The sequence below is a fragment of the Arctopsyche grandis genome, chromosome 12 (genome assembly GCF_051622035.1).
Source record: "Arctopsyche grandis isolate Sample6627 chromosome 12, ASM5162203v2, whole genome shotgun sequence".
NCBI classification, from domain to species: Eukaryota; Metazoa; Arthropoda; class Insecta; order Trichoptera; family Hydropsychidae; genus Arctopsyche; species Arctopsyche grandis.
The window spans coordinates 21187075-21210145 of NC_135366.1; the positions used below are offsets into that span (position 1 = coordinate 21187075).

The 23071-nt window shown below is 33.0% G+C and overlaps 1 protein-coding gene across 16 annotated transcripts in view; it reads right to left on the reverse strand.

The window, feature by feature from the left end:
- Rbp6 (RNA-binding protein 6) overlaps positions 1 to 23071 on the reverse strand; it is a 1062622-nt gene that overhangs the window by 136629 nt on the left and 902922 nt on the right. The gene's annotated exons all lie outside the window — the stretch shown is intronic.

The window sequence follows — 23071 nt, forward strand, 5'->3', positions numbered from 1 at the left end:
TAATAAATAAGGCTTTACGAAAATTACACAACACACACACATATGAACGTGTGTGCGTCGAGAAAATTCGTCACCGGGTGGGTGGTGGGGTCGCCGAGACAATGTTTTAATATTAATTCGTCATAAACACAACTCGAATGCATATTTGATAAGCAACGTTAAGCCTGGCCGGTGTATGTGTGTGCGTCCGTCAAAACTTCAATCGTCAATTATAACGTTCACCCTCTAAATAATTCTCAGTCAGGAGTCCCACAGGAACGGCTACGGGTAGCGGTCCAATCCTTCGCCGACGCAACAGGGGTTAAACAAGAAGATAAACGATGTTTACCAGTAAAATGATACATTTCCCTATGTGCATATGTATTACGTATACGTAAGTAAATACATGGAACAATTACAAAACGTACATATAATACCCTAAACATGAAAACTTCAAGCACTTTCGACATAATGCAAACGACGTGTATCGTAATGATATCATACATATTCATTTTAAAATCGAAAAAAATACGTATATACGTATATATACATTATAAATGTAAATAATAAGACCAACTTGTAATCATACGAAGTGTAAACCTGCTTGAATTTAATTAACAACTCGACAAAGTCGAAAATCAAAAGCGACACGAAACAAAAGGAGCGATTGAAAAGTAGCACCACAACCAATTCATACGAAACGCAAAGAGCGATTCTCCATTCACAAACGGTCTGATCCCTAATTAGGACTGCGTCATATAAATACATACATATACATATTCACTGGTGAATGTGGCAAATTAGAGTGCCAATTTCGTACGAATAACCCCAACGCGAGTTACATAGATACACACACACACACACAGCCAGACGGAGAGAGTTCGATATGAAAATCTTTACGGTGAGATTACACACAAAGTGCGGGCCTTAATCCGCAACTAGCACGCAAAAGGTTAAGCGTTGACCGTCGCAAAATACGCAAAACACATACACACAAACTTATAGTAAACGTCCTAATCCCGGTTAATTGAGCGGTCCGCGCTCCGCGGGTTAAACTGTCGTTACGTCAAAGAAAACACGTACACATTACATACGTACGTATGTACATACATAATACACAGAGATACGAAATTTTGCGTTACGACTCTTGTAATCTTGACGTAAATATATACTTACATATGTATGTAGATATATAAATGTGGGTATCTGGATTCATACACGTGTATAATGTGTACGTACGTATTGTTGCTTCGCAAAACGCAAATTAATAAAAGGTAAACGCGTCGGTTTTACGATAATTACGATCGGAGTTTTGACCCTTTCGACCCTTTGCGGAGATTGCGTTGTAACGGTTGCGAGGTCGGGTTTGAGTTTGCTTCGTTGGATTTGGGATATTGTCGCCGACGCCGGTTGATCGTGTGATTAATGAGATTTTTTCGCATAGATATAATACATGAAAAATTGCCACATCACACACATATAATATATGTGTGTATTAGGTTATTATATATTAAGAATATCCGCGAGTTTGTGTGTATTATTCAACTTATGTATTAATTACTTCCATTTTTCGCTCGACGATATGTAATATATTTTTTATAAACTTAAACGTGCTGTTATGTATCAAAATCAATATTAATCAACCCGAAATACTAAATTTAATAAATAAAGCTCTTATGTACATATTTGCTCTGATTTTAAAGATATCGTAAATCTAGGAAATAATAATGATCAAAATATATTGGTATGCGAATCTCTGAATCTTTTTTACTAAAAATATATTGTGATACATTTGCGAAGAGTCTTGGTTATTAAAAAATGTGTCTATACTATACAGATCCCTGCGCTGCAAATTATTGCAAAACAAGCGCCCACATACTCATTTCTTACTTTTGTCTCGGCTTTTGCCATTTTAAACTTGCCAGAAAGATCCAACTAAATTTTAAGAATTGCCACTCATCAATGTACATCGAAATGTCATATGCACAACCCCATGAATATCTCGTCTTTCGTACATGCTGAAATTCAAACAGTTAAAATGCAATGAAAGAGTGGTTTGCATTAATTTTCAGCAAACCCGTATACATATTTATATAATAAAAACATTTTCAAGAAAGATAGCGCCCTGTAAGGAAATTATGTGAATCTAAAAGTAAAAAATCGAAAATTTCAACAAAAATTTAACATATTTTTAATCTCTAAACCAGCAACGACATTAAATCGAATAAAATTTGCGTGAATTGATTTCCCATACATACATACATTCATATAGACATAACGAACAAATGGACGCCGTCAAATTTTCAATAACTTTCAAAAATACCTATCGTCGAAATATAAAATTTAATAAAATAATACTAAGACATATAAATGACAAATAGCCTAATCAGACATCGCACAATTTATAAATAAATACGGTACACAAATCGCACACCGACGATCAGACTACAAATGGGGGGGGGGGGGGGGGCACTTTATAATTTAAACTTACGACCGCGGCGATTTATTAATTAGCCGGATTTTTTTTTAAACGACGGTAATATATTTCCGGCTGTGTACACCCGACCACTAACACTATTATAATACGTGATTAGAAGTGCGAGCGAACTCGGAAATCATGGAAGGGGGGTGGTTGGGGGACGGCTAGGTAAGGGGCGTGTGCGTGTGTGGTCGCTTAATTGGTATATTTAATTCGCGGCGGTCACGCGATGATTAGGCCGCAGATTATGATTGCGGTTTTCAGATTTGGGAATGTAAATACTAATTAATTTATATGATCTCCAGATGAATAATCGCACCCTAATGCCCGCGGCGCTTTGATCATTTAATCAAACGGCGTGCTTCGTGTACACGCGTGCCGCTAAATACATACATACACACACACATACATAAATACATATGTACGTACTACGTACTTTGACGTAGAACAATGCCTATTCGTGCAATGAGTACATATTAGAAATATGTCACCCGTATAATCGCGACGAGTCTCGCATACCAATAGCGTGATACTCGCGTCGTTGATTTTGCAAGAGAGATGCATTGCAACGATACTAATTGGTCGATTCGGTGACTTACGATTGCACAATGAATAATATAATCAATCTGCAGATCATTAGTAAAATCAAGAATCATGCTTCCATTCATCTTTATTCTGAGCGACACTCCTCTGCATATCCCTAAACATTTCCCTTATTTTGTCCACTCATTTCATATGTTGCTTTTTATGCTCTTTTGAGTACCACTTTTATCTTGTTCATTTCTTTTTACTATTTGACCCGTCCATTGAGACTTCAAATTATATTCGGCTACTTTCATCATACGTCTACATGTCGTGATTTCATTTTACTATAGTGAGAATAAAACGCTCGATACTTAATACTATAGTGAGAATAAAGCGCTCGATAATTTTAATGTATTGAACTTAATACATTTTGGCATTAAATTCCAATTAATGTATACTATTTATTGATAGCAAAAAACGGTCTTCTTCAGATGATGTGGTATTTATTTATTTTTAATTTATGCCATCACGGGTTGCCCCTGAGTGAAACATATAACATTTAATATCTATAAATTTATAGATTACAGATTTGAAATCTTATTAAAATAATGGTGACAAATAGTAGGTAAGACGGTCTTGCCTATTAAATCAGCAAAGTCTGGTAAGAATTGATCGACTTGGAGTTACAAATATCCATGTCTGATTAGAATTACTGCAGAAATACTCAGAAGTTCTACAGAACTACTCAGAAAGCACAAATAAATTCTTATCAATCGAGGTCAACCCAGGGCTCGAATCCGGGAACCCCTCGGTTGTGAGCATTAACGCAACCACCAACCTATACTTCTGACTAAATATATGTACATACATATATATCGTTAAAGATAAAATAAAGTAACGTATGCAATCAGAATGGAGTGAATTTGAGTGAATAAACGCCGGTTTTAAATAAAAAATGACACTTTGCCCGAAGAAAAAGAGTTTCGCCAGTGATGACGTATGGATGTGAAATTTGAATATTGTGAAATAAAGTCTAATACTGTAAGATTGGTGCAACATGATACGGAATACGTGAGTGAGAAGTATGACAAGGTTAGTCGATATAGTGGAGAGAGTGAAGAGATTCAAATGGCAATGCTCGCGCCATGTTGTTAGAAGAATGGAGGAAAGAAGTACTGGAATGGTACCTGAGAGAATGTAAAAGATTGAAAGAAGACCACAAAGAAGATGGGTGGAAGAAATTAGAAAAAAATGTATGGAGTGAGATGGACGAGAGTTGCGCAAAACAGACGAATGGAAGTGTGCTGTTCTTTCCTATAAAAATTTTGATTTGTACAAATACATGTACATACGTACATCTTGAATTAATGTCCAAATGTATATCTATTGATATAAATAAAGAAAATAAAAAATACAATGCTCGAAATGACGCTTTAAACGGATCTTTGAAAATATACATACGTATAATGTGTTATGAAGAAGTCCTAAGCTAGGCCGTACGTAGTTTTATATATGTACGTTTGTTTTCATCATGAGATCACTCTATCTACCACATAGCGAAATTAAATTATAATACGAAATTACATTATGTAATACAGTGTGGGCATTATAACAGAAATATTTGCGGAATATGTCGCGCAAGTAAATATGTATGCGGGGAAAAGAGTAGCGCATATTAAAATTGTAAAACAACGCGCTTCAATAAAGCGCGAGCGCGTCGTTTAGGAGAAAAGCGAAGGGAGGAGAGTGTTGTGGTCCAAAAAAAAAACCAAAAAAAATAAAAATAAAATAAGAATACGATCCTCTTATACACACACGTATATACAGCGTTCTTTACAGCATGTTTCCCTTAAAAGATAGGGGCAATATGAGCGCGTACGTTACAACTTGTTACGGTCGAAAAACACCGTCGAATCGCTTTTTTATTGTACCCCTCTCGGTCCCCTTCCGGTTGTGCACACTTTCAAAAATTCAAATGTGCCATAAAAGCGAGCGGGCGCCAAAACAACAGGTGTGGCTAATAATATCCTCGGCTATGATAAATGTCGGTGAAAGGTAAGCGGGGCGGGGCCCGGTGCCGGCGCGATGGAGACGGTGATTATGTGGATTTTGCATTAAATTCGGCCGAATGGCCATTTTTATATAATAATTTATTTAGAGCGAGTGAAATTTTAAGCGCGCTTAAAGCCCTAAAGTGTGCAATAAAGGCGTAATCGCCGATAGAAATTGCTCCCGCTGATTAAAATGCCCACTACTAGTCAAGTGGTCTACGTTCAAACGTTCGCCAGTGAATATATTCCACTCACGAAAAACAAAAAGTTTAAGATAGTGTTTAATTTATTGCGTTTGTGAATTTATCGCGGAATTTATTTTTATAAAGAATTAAATTTTAAGTCTGCAAAAGTTCATTTTAATTTTTCAGTATGAATATACATACATACATACATACATATAAGGACCTCATTATCAATGATAAGGCTTTTTGGTATTTTTTTAATGTTTCAATGCTATCTTGCTCTGCTGGTCATAATAAATCCATAATTAATAATTGTCTAAAATGGCTCAACTTGCTATTAAATTAACTTTAAAACAGGACTTAGTATCATAGCTGACTAGTAAAATAGTATCTTAGTGTCAAACTTGTCTTTTATATAAAAAAAACGTTTATTTTTTACCATTCGTGATACTAAGAGCCTAATACGTCAAAGTGTTCAATAAATTTGAGATTTATATTAATAATAATCTATTGCATAAGTTTTTGACCGATTTTGTAAACGCTTAATTATTTTTAACTTATACAAAAACGCAATGTATTATATTACATATATGGAGAATAAATCGTTTTTATAGCTCAAAAGTAAGATTATTTAACAGTTTCTTGCAAATTCCTGTCATAAGCATATAGAGTATGTTGAATCTTATAAAATGGTACCTGTATATGTAATGTATTTCTCACAAATTTTGTTGATTATCCATAAATGTCTGTTATATTAATTATGTCCTGTTATATTTGAAAAATTGTTAGTACTTATGTACGTACAAAAATAATCTAACCTTGGATTAATTAATTAATTAACCTGATAACATATGATAAATTTGTAATAAAATAAAAATATAAATTTAAATGTAAAAGTTTAAAAGTATATTGTGAATAGAAATTTGATTGTTACTTTTTTTTTCTTCTGCAAATTTTAGTTGATGCTGCGGTGTTTTGATGCACTTTCTTCAAATGTTATCAATTACGATCACATTATTTTAAGTACGAGCATAAGTTTATTATTTTTTAAAAGAAAATTTAAATTCTCTATTTTTTATATGAAAAAACAAACGAACATAATTTATCATTTTTTCCAGAAAAAAACCGTTATTATATAATACGTATCATCATGTACCAATTTTATCATTGCAAATTAAGAACACAAAAGCACTATCAACGTATAAAACACTAATATGATCACTGTTTCATTATTAAATATGCAACGAGCAATTTATATATGAAAAAACAAACGAAAATTTCGTAACATTTTAACGGTCCATGTAAAGATTCTAAGCAACCAAACTTTTTCTAATAATAAAATGACGGTAATCAGACTATAATTTGATTTAAATTTTACAAAACACAGACGCTTTTAAGCTCTTTAAACACTGAAACCGTAACCCGATTAACGAACAACCGAAACTACTACCAACTAGTTGTTACGTATCTTGGCAACTGACATTTCAATAATTCGAATTACATCAACACGAATAATTCGAATTATATGCTACCATTTGAATAAACGATACTTTCATACTATATACGTACTATTTTATTTTATTTTACATAGATATATACCAGGAATGCCTAATGTGTACATTTTAATATTTTAAAAACAAACATAGTTTGTTGCTTTTAACAATATTTTAATCAAAGGCTGTTGTGACATCCTATTTAAATTGGTTCCTGGAATTTTGCATGAGGCGTGGTTTAATGGATGCAATTTTACACGTACAAAGAAACGCGAAAAACATTGACTATTAAAACAAATTTAATTTAATTTTTACATAGATATATACCAGGAAGACCTAATAGGTAAACCCCAATGCGCCTTCCTAGACAATTAATTACAAACATTGCAGCAATTTTCATTACATGAATCGCCGTATTTCGAAACGCTAAAGAACAATGAATTAATTAATGAATTAATCCATAGAGACATCTATGAATTTAGACTTGTATATAAATTTTAACATATTGTATATAAATCAAATTCGCATATTTGTAGGATGATTTTTGTCAATTTGATGGAGGAACCGTTTCAACAATGAAACCAGACAAATGGGCAAAATCTGATAAGAAACGATCGACTTGGAGTCACAAATATCCGAGTCTGATCAGCAGTATTAAAGATTAGCACGGGATCGAACCCGATAACCTCGGTGCTAAACATAAAAGGAACCACCGAGCTATACTGCTGGCATTTGTACGTAATTAAGCCTATACTTGTATGTATAGGTATATATGAAGCGAGTATTCTCAGTACGTGTAAATCCGTTTAAAAGGAACCTTTTCCGAAAATAAATGACGAAATGACACGTTTATAATGCTTCCGATATTTATGCACGAAAATAATTTGCGATTGGTATAAATTTCCTTAAAATTCACCCTACAACAATATCGTTTCACATTCGCCAGCTGAAAGGGCACACATAATTAGAAATTTACGACGCAACACTCTAGCACACATACGCCAACGTTTCGTATAATATATTACCTATACATAGGTATATATGTAGTTCAGCTTATGATGGATGCCGGTTAATAGAGTATTCCCGATGATGAAGTGCCGTATAACACGACTTTTATAGTGTCGCGGCTCTTTATGCGCGCTAAGACATCATTTATCAAACTTATAGAATTTAAAGAATACGTGTTTTATTACACACATTATACATTCACACGGGGAGGGGGCTCGTCGTCGGGTGAATTAAATTTTTCGACGGTGAATTTTCCGGGAATTTTCCGTAGGTATGTATTTTAATGTGATTAAATTGCATAGGCAATTTCACCCTTTGTCGATCGCGTGTGATCGGCGTCACGTTTTGATCTCCCGTCGCGAGTTCGCGCGTCACAGACTCCATTAATTTTCTTCATATGTCAACGCATGCAAATTTTTAACGACACACTTTACGCTCGAATTTACGCATCTTCTGCCTACATTCATTTTTCAGATCTATTTTGTGCGCGGAAAATATATTTCCGAAAAAAAAAAAACGTAAATTTAGCGTGACGCAATTTTCCTCGGTGGGAAAATTCCGCTTCCGGTTGGTTAATTTTAATTAAATTCTGATCGCACATTAATGATATGGTAGTCTGCGTGTAATTGTAATGATGCTTATTAATATTATAAATGTGAAATATTTCAATCAGTCAATTTGTCACTTTTGGCATGTTAACTATGCGCGAAATTTTTAACACATTTAGATGCATGTAATAAAAAAATGCGATAATGTTAAATCATTTGGCGGTTAATTTTTTTTTTTGCAAAAACCAAACGCGATGCAAGAGTAAACTGCTACTTCCGGTTGTCGGAAATTTACCAGCACGCGAATTCGTTTACATAGTTTTATAACGGTTGGGGGGGTTAAATTTAAATGTAACTTTATTCAAAGTTGCGAAACTGCTATTTTCAAGTTGAAAGAGAACGAACATAATATAGACATAAAACTGCGAGTTTATTACATTCATATGATTAGCATTATAATAGTAAATTGTTTGATGAGGATAACACGACTAGAGTGTGTAGCAAAAAAATTAAGTACTCACTAAAAATTTTTACAGCAGTTTTTTGAGCATATTTCATACTTTAATTACATAATAAACGGCTACTTTTCATAATTAAACTTGCTCAAAACATTCAGTTATGCTTTGGCATGAAAAGTTCGTAATATAGATATGCTAATATAATCATATGGTTTCCTTTTCATAACAAAACGATGAATAAAACCTAGGTCTACATACATATATGAAAGACAATCTTTCTAATGATTTCTGAGCTATACTTTACTATTTAAACTAATAGTATTGCACATAAAAAAGTTTTCAACTGTGTGGAAATGGAAATGAAACCCGAGTATTTATATAAAAAAGCCAAATCAAGTAACTTTTATAAGTAAAAAGTACAACGAACTAGCTTGAAATTTTTCTTTTATATATGAAATATGATATATTATTAAGTAAAATTGCAAAATAGGCAAAAATTCGAGACAATATTGTTGTATTTAAAGGTTTCAAAGAAGAATGATAAAAATACTTCTGTTCTTGAATCTTTAATGAATCTTTTCACATTGCAGATGAGAAGACCGAGAAGCGATCTAATCGGAGTTTACACAATTATAAATAACCAGTACTATGAACCTCCATACGTTTAATAAAAACATTAATTTGAGAGGTCATACATTCAGTTTCCAGAAAAATATTATTAAATTAAAATTTAACTTAAATTTGTAACGGTTAACCAAATGAATTAGTAAACTATAATATCCCCAACCTCTTTAAATTTACTTATGATTATGATTTCCGATAATTCGATGGGTTTTTGTAGTTGTTCTTTTTCGGTTTATTCTTATTGTTTATTTACTTTTAAATTTCCTCTGGTTTGAGTTTGTGTTTTGTACTTACTTTATTTTGTATTTTTGTGATTTTGAAAAGAGATTATATGTATATACATATATAGATATTAAAAATATAAATTGATTTTAGTTTGTTCAATGTCCTATTATAGTTGTCAATTTTGAACTACCAAATTTCGTGTAATATCTCTCGGAACTTTGACTAGACTAGGAATTTTCTAATAAATTCCATTTTTTATAACATCTTTCACTTTCACGAACAATAACGGCAAATTGACTACTACATATACATATGTACATAAATATATTAATAAAAAAATCGTAATATAAAAACACAGTATATATCTTCATTTGTAATATTTAAACTATTATATAAACGTATAATATTATAGCGTGGACGTGTAGAGGGGTTTCCGAGATCGAAGTGAAAGACGCATCAGTAGTGGTAATATTGATCCGTCGGCCTGCTAGCTCCAAATTAGGCACGGACCAAAACCGTCTAATATTTACATATGTTTATTCAGCTGGTACTATCAACATAGAGATTGGTTGATGGGTCGCGAGATCTTATTGGCTGTTTTATACAGCTTGTTCATATGTCAAGGCCTTTTTTTCGGCGCTAGTAAACCAGCGGCCGATGTACATACATAGTGGCTACGTTACAATTTGAATATAATAAAAAAATCATATTCGAAATTCGAAAGCGTTTAAATTTTCCAAAGCCCACACTTCACTGTCTATTGCATTACGAACAACTAATAATAAGTTTTTTATTATTTTTTCGACGAATACACTGAAGTGGGGGTTGGAAGGGGAGGGGGGGGGGTTGCAAGATAGGTTCATTTTATTAGCGGCCGTTATCGTGATCGGCCGAGGGGATTTTATTATTTAATAAATAAGGTCAAATTGGCGCGCGACCTGGGATTGACCACATTAAGCGGCGGGGGCTGATCGGCCGCCGGATAATGTTGTTTACCCTCGTCTGCCCCTCTCCCACCCACCCACCACCCACCTATGGGCTCTCTACCTCATCGCCCCCTAGATCCTCCAACCCTCCTCTTACTCGTTAATCCGAACCATCCCCTGTCGTCCCGTTATTTCACGCTCGGTTCGCCCGTTTTGAGGCCAATACGCCCGCGGGCATCGTCACGCCTTCGCCGTATTTCACTGCAAAAATTAACCTTATTTCCCCCGCAGAAAAAATCAATTCCATTACATTGTATTATATTATGATCCGTGTATTCACGCCGCTGGATACCTTTTTGAACCTTAACGATTGAGCGTACACGTGTTAACCGTGTTTTTGTTTGGGGCTAACATTCAACAGTACATGTACTCTAATACTCGTATATAAAAATAAAAAACGTATTTTTGTCTCACGATTTGTTTTAGTTAAAGGAGCGTATTTTTTCATGTTAAAAAAGGTTTCTTCGGTTTATCCAAATAAGAACATATTTATATGAAATTATATTTCAATAATTCTTTTTTTGTAATTATATAAATAAATAAGTACATAAACATATTTATTTAATATTTTATAGAATTCGTTAAATTTACCTTGACACTTGACAAAAACATTTTTTAAGCATACAATATACATACATTTAAGAGTATCTTTGGTTGAAAATAAATTACATACATCTTCCTTCTTATTTCAAATATGAATTATAAAGGAATTTATAAATATAAATTTAATTTCGTCTTGTTTAATTTAGTAAGCAGTATAGCTCAGTGGTTGAGTTAATTTTAACCACCGAAAGGTTGCCGGGTTCAATCCTGTTAACCTTGATAAAAGATAATTTATTCCGAGTATTATATGTAGTGCTGCTGGTTAGACTTTTTATATTTGTCTGGGACTCCAAGTCAATCGTTTCCTATTTGAATTCTTCATCAAATTGGAAAACTACTCACTTTGTGACCACTATTTGGATATGATTTTAAATTTATAATCTATACATTTATGTGTATAAGTTTACAAACATATGTATGTAGGTGTCGCTCAGGAGGAGCTTATAATGGTATTTTAGCATAATATAAATTTTATTTATTATAATGCTACCAAGCCATTGTATTATTTTGCCTAAATATTGTTTATATGTAGATATATGTATGTATGTACATAAATATATACATAGATAAGGTTTCGACGATTTTAAAACGCATAAATATTTCCGATAAACATTTATAGGAACGAGTATCAGCTATGGTATGTATTATACATATATTTATTTATAATTTTCCTACTTTTTGTAAATCAGATATGATTTGGAAATAAATTGAGAGAGTTTGAGCATTGTTTAGTCTTAAGAGGTAGTTCTAATATAAAGAATGAGTTAGTTTGGTTCCATTAAAAAAGATAATAAAAGTATCATTTGTGCTTTTGAAATTCTTATGTTTCTTAGGTTTTCATTTGTAAAAAAATAAATTAAATTTTACTGCCATAAAACTAATAATTAATATTTTTACTTAAAGCTGTAAAATATAAGTTATGCAAGCTAACAAATAAATCCTACATTCAGAGTTAAATATTTATTCAAATTAAAATTTAGCGCTATAAATTCATTAATCAGGGGGATAGGATGGGCGAGAAAGTTTCGCCCGTTGCAAATTTTAATTTTATTATTTGTCGGTATAAATTAGCGTTGAAAGTAAGTATAAAAATTCTCTCGGAAAATCTACGCCGACACCTGCGAACGAACAGGGAGAGCCTCGAGCTCGAGCGGAAAATTCAAACCGTTGAGAATTTTTTAATATGCAACTTTTTAATTTCAAAACTAAGCGGAAAACTAAGATCGGCAACGGTGGCGGCTTGCCACTTTAAATCCGAACTTGCACCGGGAGGAAAAGGAGTCGGAGGTGGAGAAGAAGAGGTCAGAGCCGGAATTAGATTCAAACTTGGACCCGGACCGATTAACCGGTCGTTTGCGGTGTCTTGGACCAGGCAAACCGATTCCATATAGTTTGAGCCACCGATATAGTTTGGTTCCAGACAACACCAAAACCAACACCAAAAAGCGAATTTTTAACACTTTGTGTCCTCCAACTATTTGGGTACTCATCGGCTGCAAATCCCGTAACATCAATGATATACGCACATATATACATATGTGAATATTTACTTTCATATATAAAGTCGAAATATTTAATGAATAAAATCATTATACATATTAATGACCAACCAAATATTTTACATAAAACGTTTTGTTCCTTTTTATATATGTAGAAATGTCCAAAATTAAAAGAAAGTGCATGAAAATATCACCATGAACGTATAAATCTTATTACTATTTAATTTTTAAAAAGAAAAATTAACCTTTTTTACAGCCTGAGTCGCACATTGACTCGCTTTATACGCCAGTATCTCTCAAACGAGTTACACTGATTTTTCTTCCGAAACGTATATATTATTATTTAATAAGCACCATCTATGGACATGCATGGTTGCAGAAATTAAAAAAATCAATGATTTGAGTTTTAAAAAATTGTTTTAAAAAAATGCTATATATAACGTCAGGATGCTACTCAAATCATCAAATCGCACGGGTTACGCATATACTCGAATTATGTGAGTCAAATAATTTTTTTTCTTTGTTAATTTAAAAATTGTTGGCGTACTGGTAAAATCAAATATTGTCATGAGTGACATTTTTGTCATTTTTCTATAAACGAAATGAAAGAAAGTGAGTCGTTAAATGCAATATATTACAAGTTCATTTCTACATCTTAATATATAATTTCGAAAAAGGCTTTGTAAGTATGTACATATGTAATGTTGGTTAGTAACATTGAAAATAAATCAAAGTTTCAAAGACGACGATTCGATATCTTTTTATGAATTGTTAATAGGTTTTTGAGCTCTTTTTCCTATTATGCTGTACATTAAAATTAGAATAATATAATACTATGATTATTAACAAAATTAAATTAAAATTGTAAAATAGAAAATGATCAGTAGATCAGTAGCTATTAAAATAGATATAAGATGTATTGTGAACATAATTTAGTAATAATAAAAAGTATTAAAAAATCAAAATCGATTCGATATATATATTTTTTTCGACTCAAATAAATTTAATAAAAAAAAATGAATATTTACTATTAGATTCGCCATGTTTAAGCTGATTATATTGCAAATACTGAGCGAAGCCGGGTAAAACAACTAGTATACTATATAATGTATTAAGTCATGTATGAGCTACGAGACACTCTAATTTAAATCGAACTTGCTCGTAGTAATGGTTAGTCACCAATCAGATCTTACAAACGAGTATAATAATAATGACCAAGTTTGGAAATTCGAAGAGATAAGCGAACCATTCCTGGAGGGTCTGTTTCTTATATTGCAGGAAATTTCATTAGTTTAACTGGCGTCGACGTCGCATAAATATAACACACATACACAGGGTTATCTGCATGTGATATGATTAGGGTGATGGCTGTGGGTGGTTTTGAGGAGGTGGTAGTGTGGGTGGTGGGTGTCGGTTAATGCGATTTTGATTACTTGGCACAAATAGGTGGTGCGGCTGCAGGGACGGCATTAGCGAGGCCCGCGGTCCCATAACGTGCGCAGATTTAAGTTCCTCATGGCGAAATTGACGTTGAAAATTAGTTAAAGTATCCCGGAAGGATGTTCGAGACATATTTGCAAGATGGCGATCGTTAAATTGCTGTGAAAAATGTTCAAAGCTGATTAAACCACGCGCGCCAATCTTTACCTGTAATTAGTTACAGTCACGACGTGAAAATACGTATGCCAAATTTAAAATTTTATTATACTTAAGACAAATAGTCACAATATATATTGCTTTTGTGTTGATAATAAATAATAAGTATGCTACAGCATTTCAACAGCAACAGAGTATTTCTACAGCATTGCATTAAGGTTTCCGTATATGAATTAATCTTAGATGGTTATGGATATTTTATGGATTCAATACCCCGTAATCTAATCAACTTTCGTCAAACGTCTTTTTACGATTCGCGAAAAAAAATCTGTGTTTGATTGCCTTTTCACTTCTCCAGCTAGCTCAGAATGTTCATTTGTGGGATTTTTAATGGAATGTTCCATAGAATGTGATCTTGAAACAGTGTTCTCTTCCTTATTCTTTCTATTTTTGATCGATTTTTTTTATAGAAGTAATCTCATTGTGTCCTTTAAATCTCATTTGGACCACACATCAAGATAATTTAAGTTGTTTGAACCTTTTTTGATCCCTTTGAAATAATTTGAGAAGTTTGAAATAATTTGAGCCCTCCTCCCTTCATTCGATTCCAGTGTTTTTGGCATTATTCAATAAAAGAAAATGCACTTCATTTAAATAAATCAAAAAAATAGGAAACGATAAAAAACAATGCGATGAAACCGCATCTCCCGAAATTTGTGTAAAATGGAAGGTACATACGGTTAAAAACAATAGAGACATTTTTTGTAAGAAACGATGCAGGTAGTGACTGTTTTAAATACTTGTATATTTAAGACAAAACCTTTTTTTACTTGTTCCAATACAAGTGTCAAGGACTGTATTGATTTTAAGAAATATAAAAAAGTTATTAATGTAAGTAAAATATAGATGAATCAAATTATGAATGTGAAATTATGCATTATACTAATAAGAATGTTATGTAAAATATGTCGTATTCAATACAATTGTAAGTTGCTTTAGATATGAAGTTAATATGCACGTAATTAATTGAACAAAGGCTAAAGTCTAGTAAATTTAGATAACAGTATGGTTGAATCAAATGCGATTCATTAATTTGCAAAATGACCGATCGTAATATGAACAATCTAATTGATAAAAGCGTATGTTAATAGACTCTCGGGAGGATTTTAATACGTACGATCATTCGAGATAATAGGATAGATGTTGAGAAAATGTAGAACGAGCCAGCTATCTTATTTAGATAATTAAAAACGTTCTCGGTGGAAACGGCTTCTAACCACCCCAGAAGCCTCCCGCCCACCCAGCTCGAGCTCTCAACAGCGAGATATTTAATGCTCGTTCCAGCAGCGAGTAAAATTAAGTTTATCTCACTTTGATTTCCATAATACGAGTCGTGATGGCATGCCGCACGTTGTTGTGTGATTGCTGCAACGGAGAAGTTTCGTCTGTTGTCGGCAAGTGCAGCGAGAATGGCATCAATTGCACACATTGCATGCACACAACCGCATAACTTCGTTTCGGTTAGTTAAAAATTAAACTATTTCTAACTTGGGTAGCGATACTCAAAAGGAAAGTTAATTTTCAACGTGTAAACTAACGCAAGACTTAAATGATACATGTTTTCTGGAAGATGCATCTGTCGTTGTGTCACATTATTACGTTTAATATGATTATGAACGTATAGTATTGAAGCCCGTGTTAGAATTGTAGATAAACATCAGATAGTAATAAAATGTTTAAGTCATCCATTCTATATATTTTCCACCATTTGAAATATATATGAAATGGTCTGTTAGCCATAAGAAGAAAGATGTCGTAGAGTGACACTGCGACAATTTAACTTAAACTCGGCTAAAGTGGAAAAGATCAGTTTATGGGGTAGGTTTTCCTGGAAATCGAGGGTGTCTCTGCCAGGGGTTTTCGTGGAAAATAACGGAAGAAGAGCGAGAGAGGCCGACGAGGAGGAGAAGGGGCCGAAGGCGGTCTGTATAAGAGCAAGTTTGCCATATTGGAATGAAACATTTAATATTTATGAAGGTGTGAATAAGTGAGTCGTCACGGAACTGTTATGTGCTCTATATTGAAACGTTATTTGCATACAAATGCGGCCTTTATCTTCTATTTTATTTCATTTTTTCCGTGTTTCGTTTTGCTGACCGAAATCTCTTAACGTGCCGTTTGCAAATCCGCATCCGATGATGGGGAAGTAAAGTGCAACGTATGCACTTTCCGTTGCATTACACATTTGTGGTGCTATCCCTCCCCAACCGAGTTTTCTTCCACACTGTATATTTTTTCTTATACTGTAAATGAAAAAGCTCGATATAAAACCGTAGTATACTCTAAAGCCAATTATACTGCTATGAAATTGGTTTTGGTACATTTGAAAGCACTCGTGAATAAGAACAAGACTTTTTACATGTCCCTATAAACAATATGTTTAATATGCGAAAGGAAAAAAAAGATTTGGCACGTTTGCATATTTATTATAACGTAATAGCGTACTTGTTGCGTCTTTTATCGTTATCCATTGCGACAAAAGAAAATTCTTACACACACACATACATACATACAAAATATCGAATGAAAAGCTTACACTTATTACCCACTTGTTGAGATCGCAAAACTCTTACGTACACACGATTACATACATATGTACATACGTATTAGTGATGTTTTGGAGGCACGATTCGAGATGCACTGCGATGAAAATGGGCCAGGTGGAATTTTCCGCGCGTTACGAGGCTGGTGCAGCGCGACGGTCGTCCAATCGTGAAATCCAAAAATGATTTCTATATATCCCGTCGAATGTGGGAGGCAGTCGGATTCGCATAAGTGCTTCAAGATTGGTCTTTCACGGTGAGGAGGTTTTCCAATAAGGCGGTTGTTGTGCCCGGCCGGTTTGTGCCGGAAAACGACGTAGCTTTTCGCCAATATTCGATTTATTCTCGACTCAAGTGCCGCAAGCTGCATGCACGTATATATGATAATAATATATTTACCCAGAATACATTTTCTATCTAAAAATCGGTATAGAATATATAAATTTAAAGATCATTTTCATTTATATGATTATCATTTTTTCTGATAATAGACAATAAATCGTATTAATACAATACATAAAATACAGCTATACACAAGAGATGTATATGTCCATACATACATATGTTGAATTAAAATTTATTGACTATAATGGATGAATATAATACAATTTAACTATGAAATTCATACACCATAAACGTGTTTTTCAAAATTTGTGTTAAAAAAGTTTGATTTTAAATATTATAAAGCTCCGTGGAAAAATCTTATTAGTTTTTTTAAGCCGAATATTTAGTTATATTCTCAAGTTTAAATATAATATCATATATTGAAAAAATGTTTCATTTTTGACAGATGAGATTTTCTTTGAATAAAATTAAACGATATGGTTTAATTTGCCAACATAATATAAACCCATTTTTTTCTACAAAAGTACTAATAATTCCGATCATTATAAATAGATATTCCATAGATCTATTTACAAATTCGATATAAAGCAATTTTTTAGCATCAAGATGCTAGAAAAAGATGCAACAAATTCAAGACGCTAGTAAGTAAAATTTGCGAGAAACGGGGATAGGGTGCCAATTTAGGTGGAACCGAAACGGTTCCACCTAAATGAAATGAAACTATGTACAATGTACAATGTACAATGAAATCAAATTGAAAAACTGTAAAAGGAAGCGTCCCATATATTCAAGGTCTGGCTAGCAATACCGGGCAAGGGATTGAACTCATGACTCCTAGGTTGAGCAATATATACTGAGTACTAAGCTACATATGTATAAGTTAAAAACAATTTCAGCTTCAAAAATACATTTCGATATTGTATTGAGAATAAAATTTATCAGATTTTTTGAGAGGATACGTCTTTACATAAATATGCCAAATAAAAAAGCATTAGTTATTTATTTACTTGAAAATAGCAGCAAAAAACAAGAGTAATATATAACATGAAACATTATATTTTGATTGCTCGTTATGAGAGTTATGGGAATTGTACTAAAAAATAAACCTGCACGATGGTCATATAAAGGACTTTTTTTTTAATTTGAATGTAGTATATGACTTATTTCCATATTAAAGTTGTGAATTTTTATAGGTTATTTTTTAAAGTTATTAATAGATCAAATGTTGGTATAATTTATTTCCCAATTTGTATGCACGTCATATAAAATTTTATTAATTAGCTGCTATTATGTTTTTTTCATTAAAAATACATACATAAATACATTATTCGTTTCTCTATGCTATACAGAATTATTTCGATCCGTTAAAATCAATATTGGACTTTCAAACATGTATCGCTATGGAATGAGCGAGCTAAGTAAACCGATTCGTTTGCTAGCACGCGATAAAACGAATTGAATCGTATGGTGCCAAGAACGATACATCCCATGAATATTTAATTCAACCGTTTGAGTTTTGCGTCTAACCGCATACTTCTTTAAAAACAACGCAATATGCAATAACGCAAACCGGCGAGTGGAAAAATTCAGACTTTGATTGCGAGCGGAGTCTGCAAGGAAAAGTTTGCGCAATGGGATTTTCCGCGGAAACAAAGTCGATGTCGCGGTGCGATTCTCAAACGAATAACGCCTTTGAATGCGGTTTTATGCGATTTAGATGCACTCGGGTGAACGTTTATGGATTGAAAATTTCGCATAGGTACCTATACGACGGGAAAGCGTTCACAAATTGTACAATTTGGCCCGCGGTCAAATGATAGTCATCCGACAAATACATATGATGAGTTTCTGTATAAAACAAATGTATCAGAAACGTTTTTATAAACAAAACCAACATTTAAAAAATCGATTCGCTTTTAAATGTCATTGTAAAATGTAAAAGAAATCAATAATTGTCTTTCACGTTTTAAAAATATGTATGTATGTACTTCCTTTTTTTCATTGGGTAAAAATTGGTCAGTAATTTAAGTCAATTTACATATTGTACCTGTGATATGTCTATATATTAATAAGATACTATTAATGTCAATTTATAAGTCAACATATGTATCATTATGTTAAATTTCTGTATAATTTAAATGTATCAATAAAAATAAGTTTGTTATTGAATATAAAATATATTTTAATGGTAATTGTTTGAAATTACTACATATGAGGTTTGAAGACTATCAAATTACTTTAAGTTGTATATTATTTCAATACTTAAAATCACATTTTAAGTGTTTGAAAAGGGTTTGTTGATATTTAGCATCTCAAAATCCAAACATAACGTGTCGAGAAGGTCAAAGTTTGACGACACGGATCGCGTTCTAGAGTGAACGTCGACGAAATCGAAAGGCGAAACGGGAATTTACAGCGTTGTATAATTGTAAAAATAACCATGGAGGTTGTGTCTAAATAAAGAATGCGATTAGATCGAAAATTTTCCCTCGTAACATGCATAATACACGCGGCCAAGTATAATGTATACGGTCGGTACACGCTGTCGCCGAAAATATCCTCGGAGGCTTTTCGATAAACCACCGACAAGAAGTTCTTTATTGCAAGTTTCCGCAGATACAGCCGAGACAGGGTTGTTCCTTATCGAATGTTAATGTTATCGGGTTCAATTATCTGACGGCCGCCGGGTCTACGACGCGCCTCTACGACACGGCTTCGGCGTAGAGGCTCGTTTGGCGATTCGCTCATGCGTTCTCGGTTTATTTTTGGGAAATTCAACAGCGACCGGATGTGCGGCGATATTGGGAGAAACGACTTCAGATTTTTAGGAGATTGTAAATGTCGACCGGAATTATTCACGAACGGCGTCTCGGCCAGGGGGAAAATCGCAGTTTTTCCGAACTGCGCGCCCGCTACAATCCCTAGTGGATTTCAGCGAAACTTTTATTTAAAGTAGACTTTTGTATATTAAAAAAAACTTTCAATACATTCTCGATTAATGAAATCATATTAAAATTGCAATAATATACAGTTATATGTATGTACATATAACTGTATAAATGGGTAGAAAAGTTTATTCATCAACACTACATATGTATTGTCTCATATTATAGGTATAACATGAAGATGCAAATTTTGTAAAATAAAGATTCTTCTGATATTACATATCGCTACACTTTATTTTTAAAAAGAAACCTAAAGATATGAGAGGTGATCTAATTAATGTGTATAAAATTACAAATAACAACTACAATTGTTTAATTATAAACTTCCTTCCGTTTAATAATAACACTCATCTGAGAGATCACTATCGTGGACAAAAAAAGTGTACTACAAAATAATTGGAGATTTTTTCTCAAATAGAGAGGCTAAAATTTGGAATAGTCTACCCCAATGAGTTGGTAAATTTTAGAAACTTAAGTCTTTTTAAAAATTTTCTTGATGATTTCCCTAAAATAAATGAGTTTTTGTAGAACGTTTTCTCCGATAATTTTTTTATTAATTGTTTAATTATTAATTTTTCCTCTATTTTGAGATCTTTGTATTTCTGTATTATAAATTTATATATTAACAACCCCCGTGGGTCCATCGGTTATGCCAACTTGACCAAGTATTCATAAATAAATTAAATAAAAAAGCAATTAAAAATTAACTCGAAATATGTGAGATTTTTGAATTAGTAGAAAATGCATATTTTATTTTCTCTGTAATTTTTATAAACATTGGTCACATATAAATACATGTGTAGTTTACACGTTTTGTTTTCTGTACATACATTTAAAACCTGCCCAAAGGAATTTTTAAAATACATGTGATAAAAATACTGTTAGTTAAGATGCTAATTATGAAAAAAGTGGACTGGAGGCATTTTATTTACATAAATATAATAGTTTAATACAGTGTGAATTTCGGTTAAGTATCAATAAATAAGGTATTTTCTTATGTAAAATATTAAGTATGGGTTGCTGCATGAGGTTACTATTTATGAGTCTTTTTCAGCACGTATAAAACGTCAATAAATAACATTATTTTAAATTACTTTCATACATATTGCAACATCAAGAACACGCACGCACATTTTCAATCTATTTAGGGATGGAACGATATGAAAAAATCGGCGAAAGAACAATCGAATTGAATCGAAAAGGTATTGAATTAACGTGTTAATTTAGCAATAAAAGAGTAAATAATAGATGGCGTGGGCTTCTAAATTTATGGCCAACTTTATTGTGGTAAAAAGTTTTGTAAAATGTCGTAATTTATGTAACAATAGAGCGGATTTTGAGGCAAAAGCAAACTTTCATTCCGATTACGGGGATAAACAATAAAGTGATACAGTGATAAGCGGAATTCCTTTACAGAGAGAGAGAGAGAGAGCTTCTCCCACACGAACCGCAAAAAGCCCATCCCCGTATATATATACACCGAAAGCCTATTTACTCAATTAATGTTTCGGGGATTCATCCCCAAATACCATTAGTGTATAAAACAGGGGAGTTCTGTTGACTTCGGAAGAGTGGTTCGGTCGCACCCCTTGCGTGTGCCCAACGTCCGGCAATCGACGATCGATATTTACGATGTGAATAAAGAGGGATATAGGGAAGGGTGGATTGTTTCGTGGAAAAACTGAGAAAATTTCAGAAAAATCGGTCGGAAAAATCTCCGGAAGCCGTCCCGGAAGAAATGAGAAAACTCGTTCGAGGCCCCCATGCAGTGTTTCGAAGGATAAAATGCAGCGTTTTCATTGGATGTTTATTGCTCCCGGTTTTCTAGTATCGGAAAGAAATATGGCAGAATCCAGAAGCATTTACAGAGAGCACGCTCAAAAAAGTACAAATCGAACTTCTTTCTCCAACATATAAATCAAGCGAAAGTAAAAATTTTCCAATACAAATTTTACATTGAAAAAATGGAACCATCAAAAGCCTTGTTTATAAGTATTTATAATTCGACAAGCTCTTCAATTTTACCATTTAAAGTAATAGCTTTCATATTGCAAAACTCTTGTGCCTGGCAGGGACATTGCAAGCTATGTATATTGATTTATACAAAAACGTCAAATAAACATCGAATTATAATATCTTTGATCACAAGTCAAAGACGCCTGCAAGTACGAATTTAAATGCTGAATACATTACATCATGAAATTTTTCTATGTGGCCAATACATGAAACGTTTTGTAAATAAATAATATCATGTAACTTTTATGCGAAAACGCATACATATGTTTTTACAAAAATGTGAACAAAATTCTATATATGTATGTACATAGTATATATTTAAGTTGGGATTAAAGGTGTGTGGGTTTTCGCCAAACAAAAGCGGTTATCCGAAAAATCTCGCTTTATACACACAAACATTAACCCTCGCGCAAAGGATAATTTATTGTGATTTTTGTTCAATGAAAAAAGTTTTTTAATAAAATGTAGATGAGTGAAAAAATGTTTAAAGTTGAACAACTCCGCGCATTTTTTGACTTTTATTTTTTTCCCGGGGAGCTTTCGATACGAAACGTTGTAAAATTTAATCTGCCGCTTTTGAATTTAATCATTATCAAAATTAAAAACATGCTTTCTACATCGCTAGAGATTAACTTTTTCGCATAACGCACAATAAGGCGATACGCCGAAAATGCGCGGGTTTAATACTCTTTTTGTGAGCCGAAAGCGTCGGTTAAAATTAATAAATTACTCCGTAATTCACGTAAAAAAAACTCTTCATTTTATGGAAGCAATCATCATATTTCATGAAGAGTTTTTTCACGGGGGAGAGAAGCACTTTTAACGCCGTAGTGTACCTCAAAATCTAGGTCAGGGGTGTTTAAAATATATAAATATTACTATTGATTTTTTTTACGAAAATTT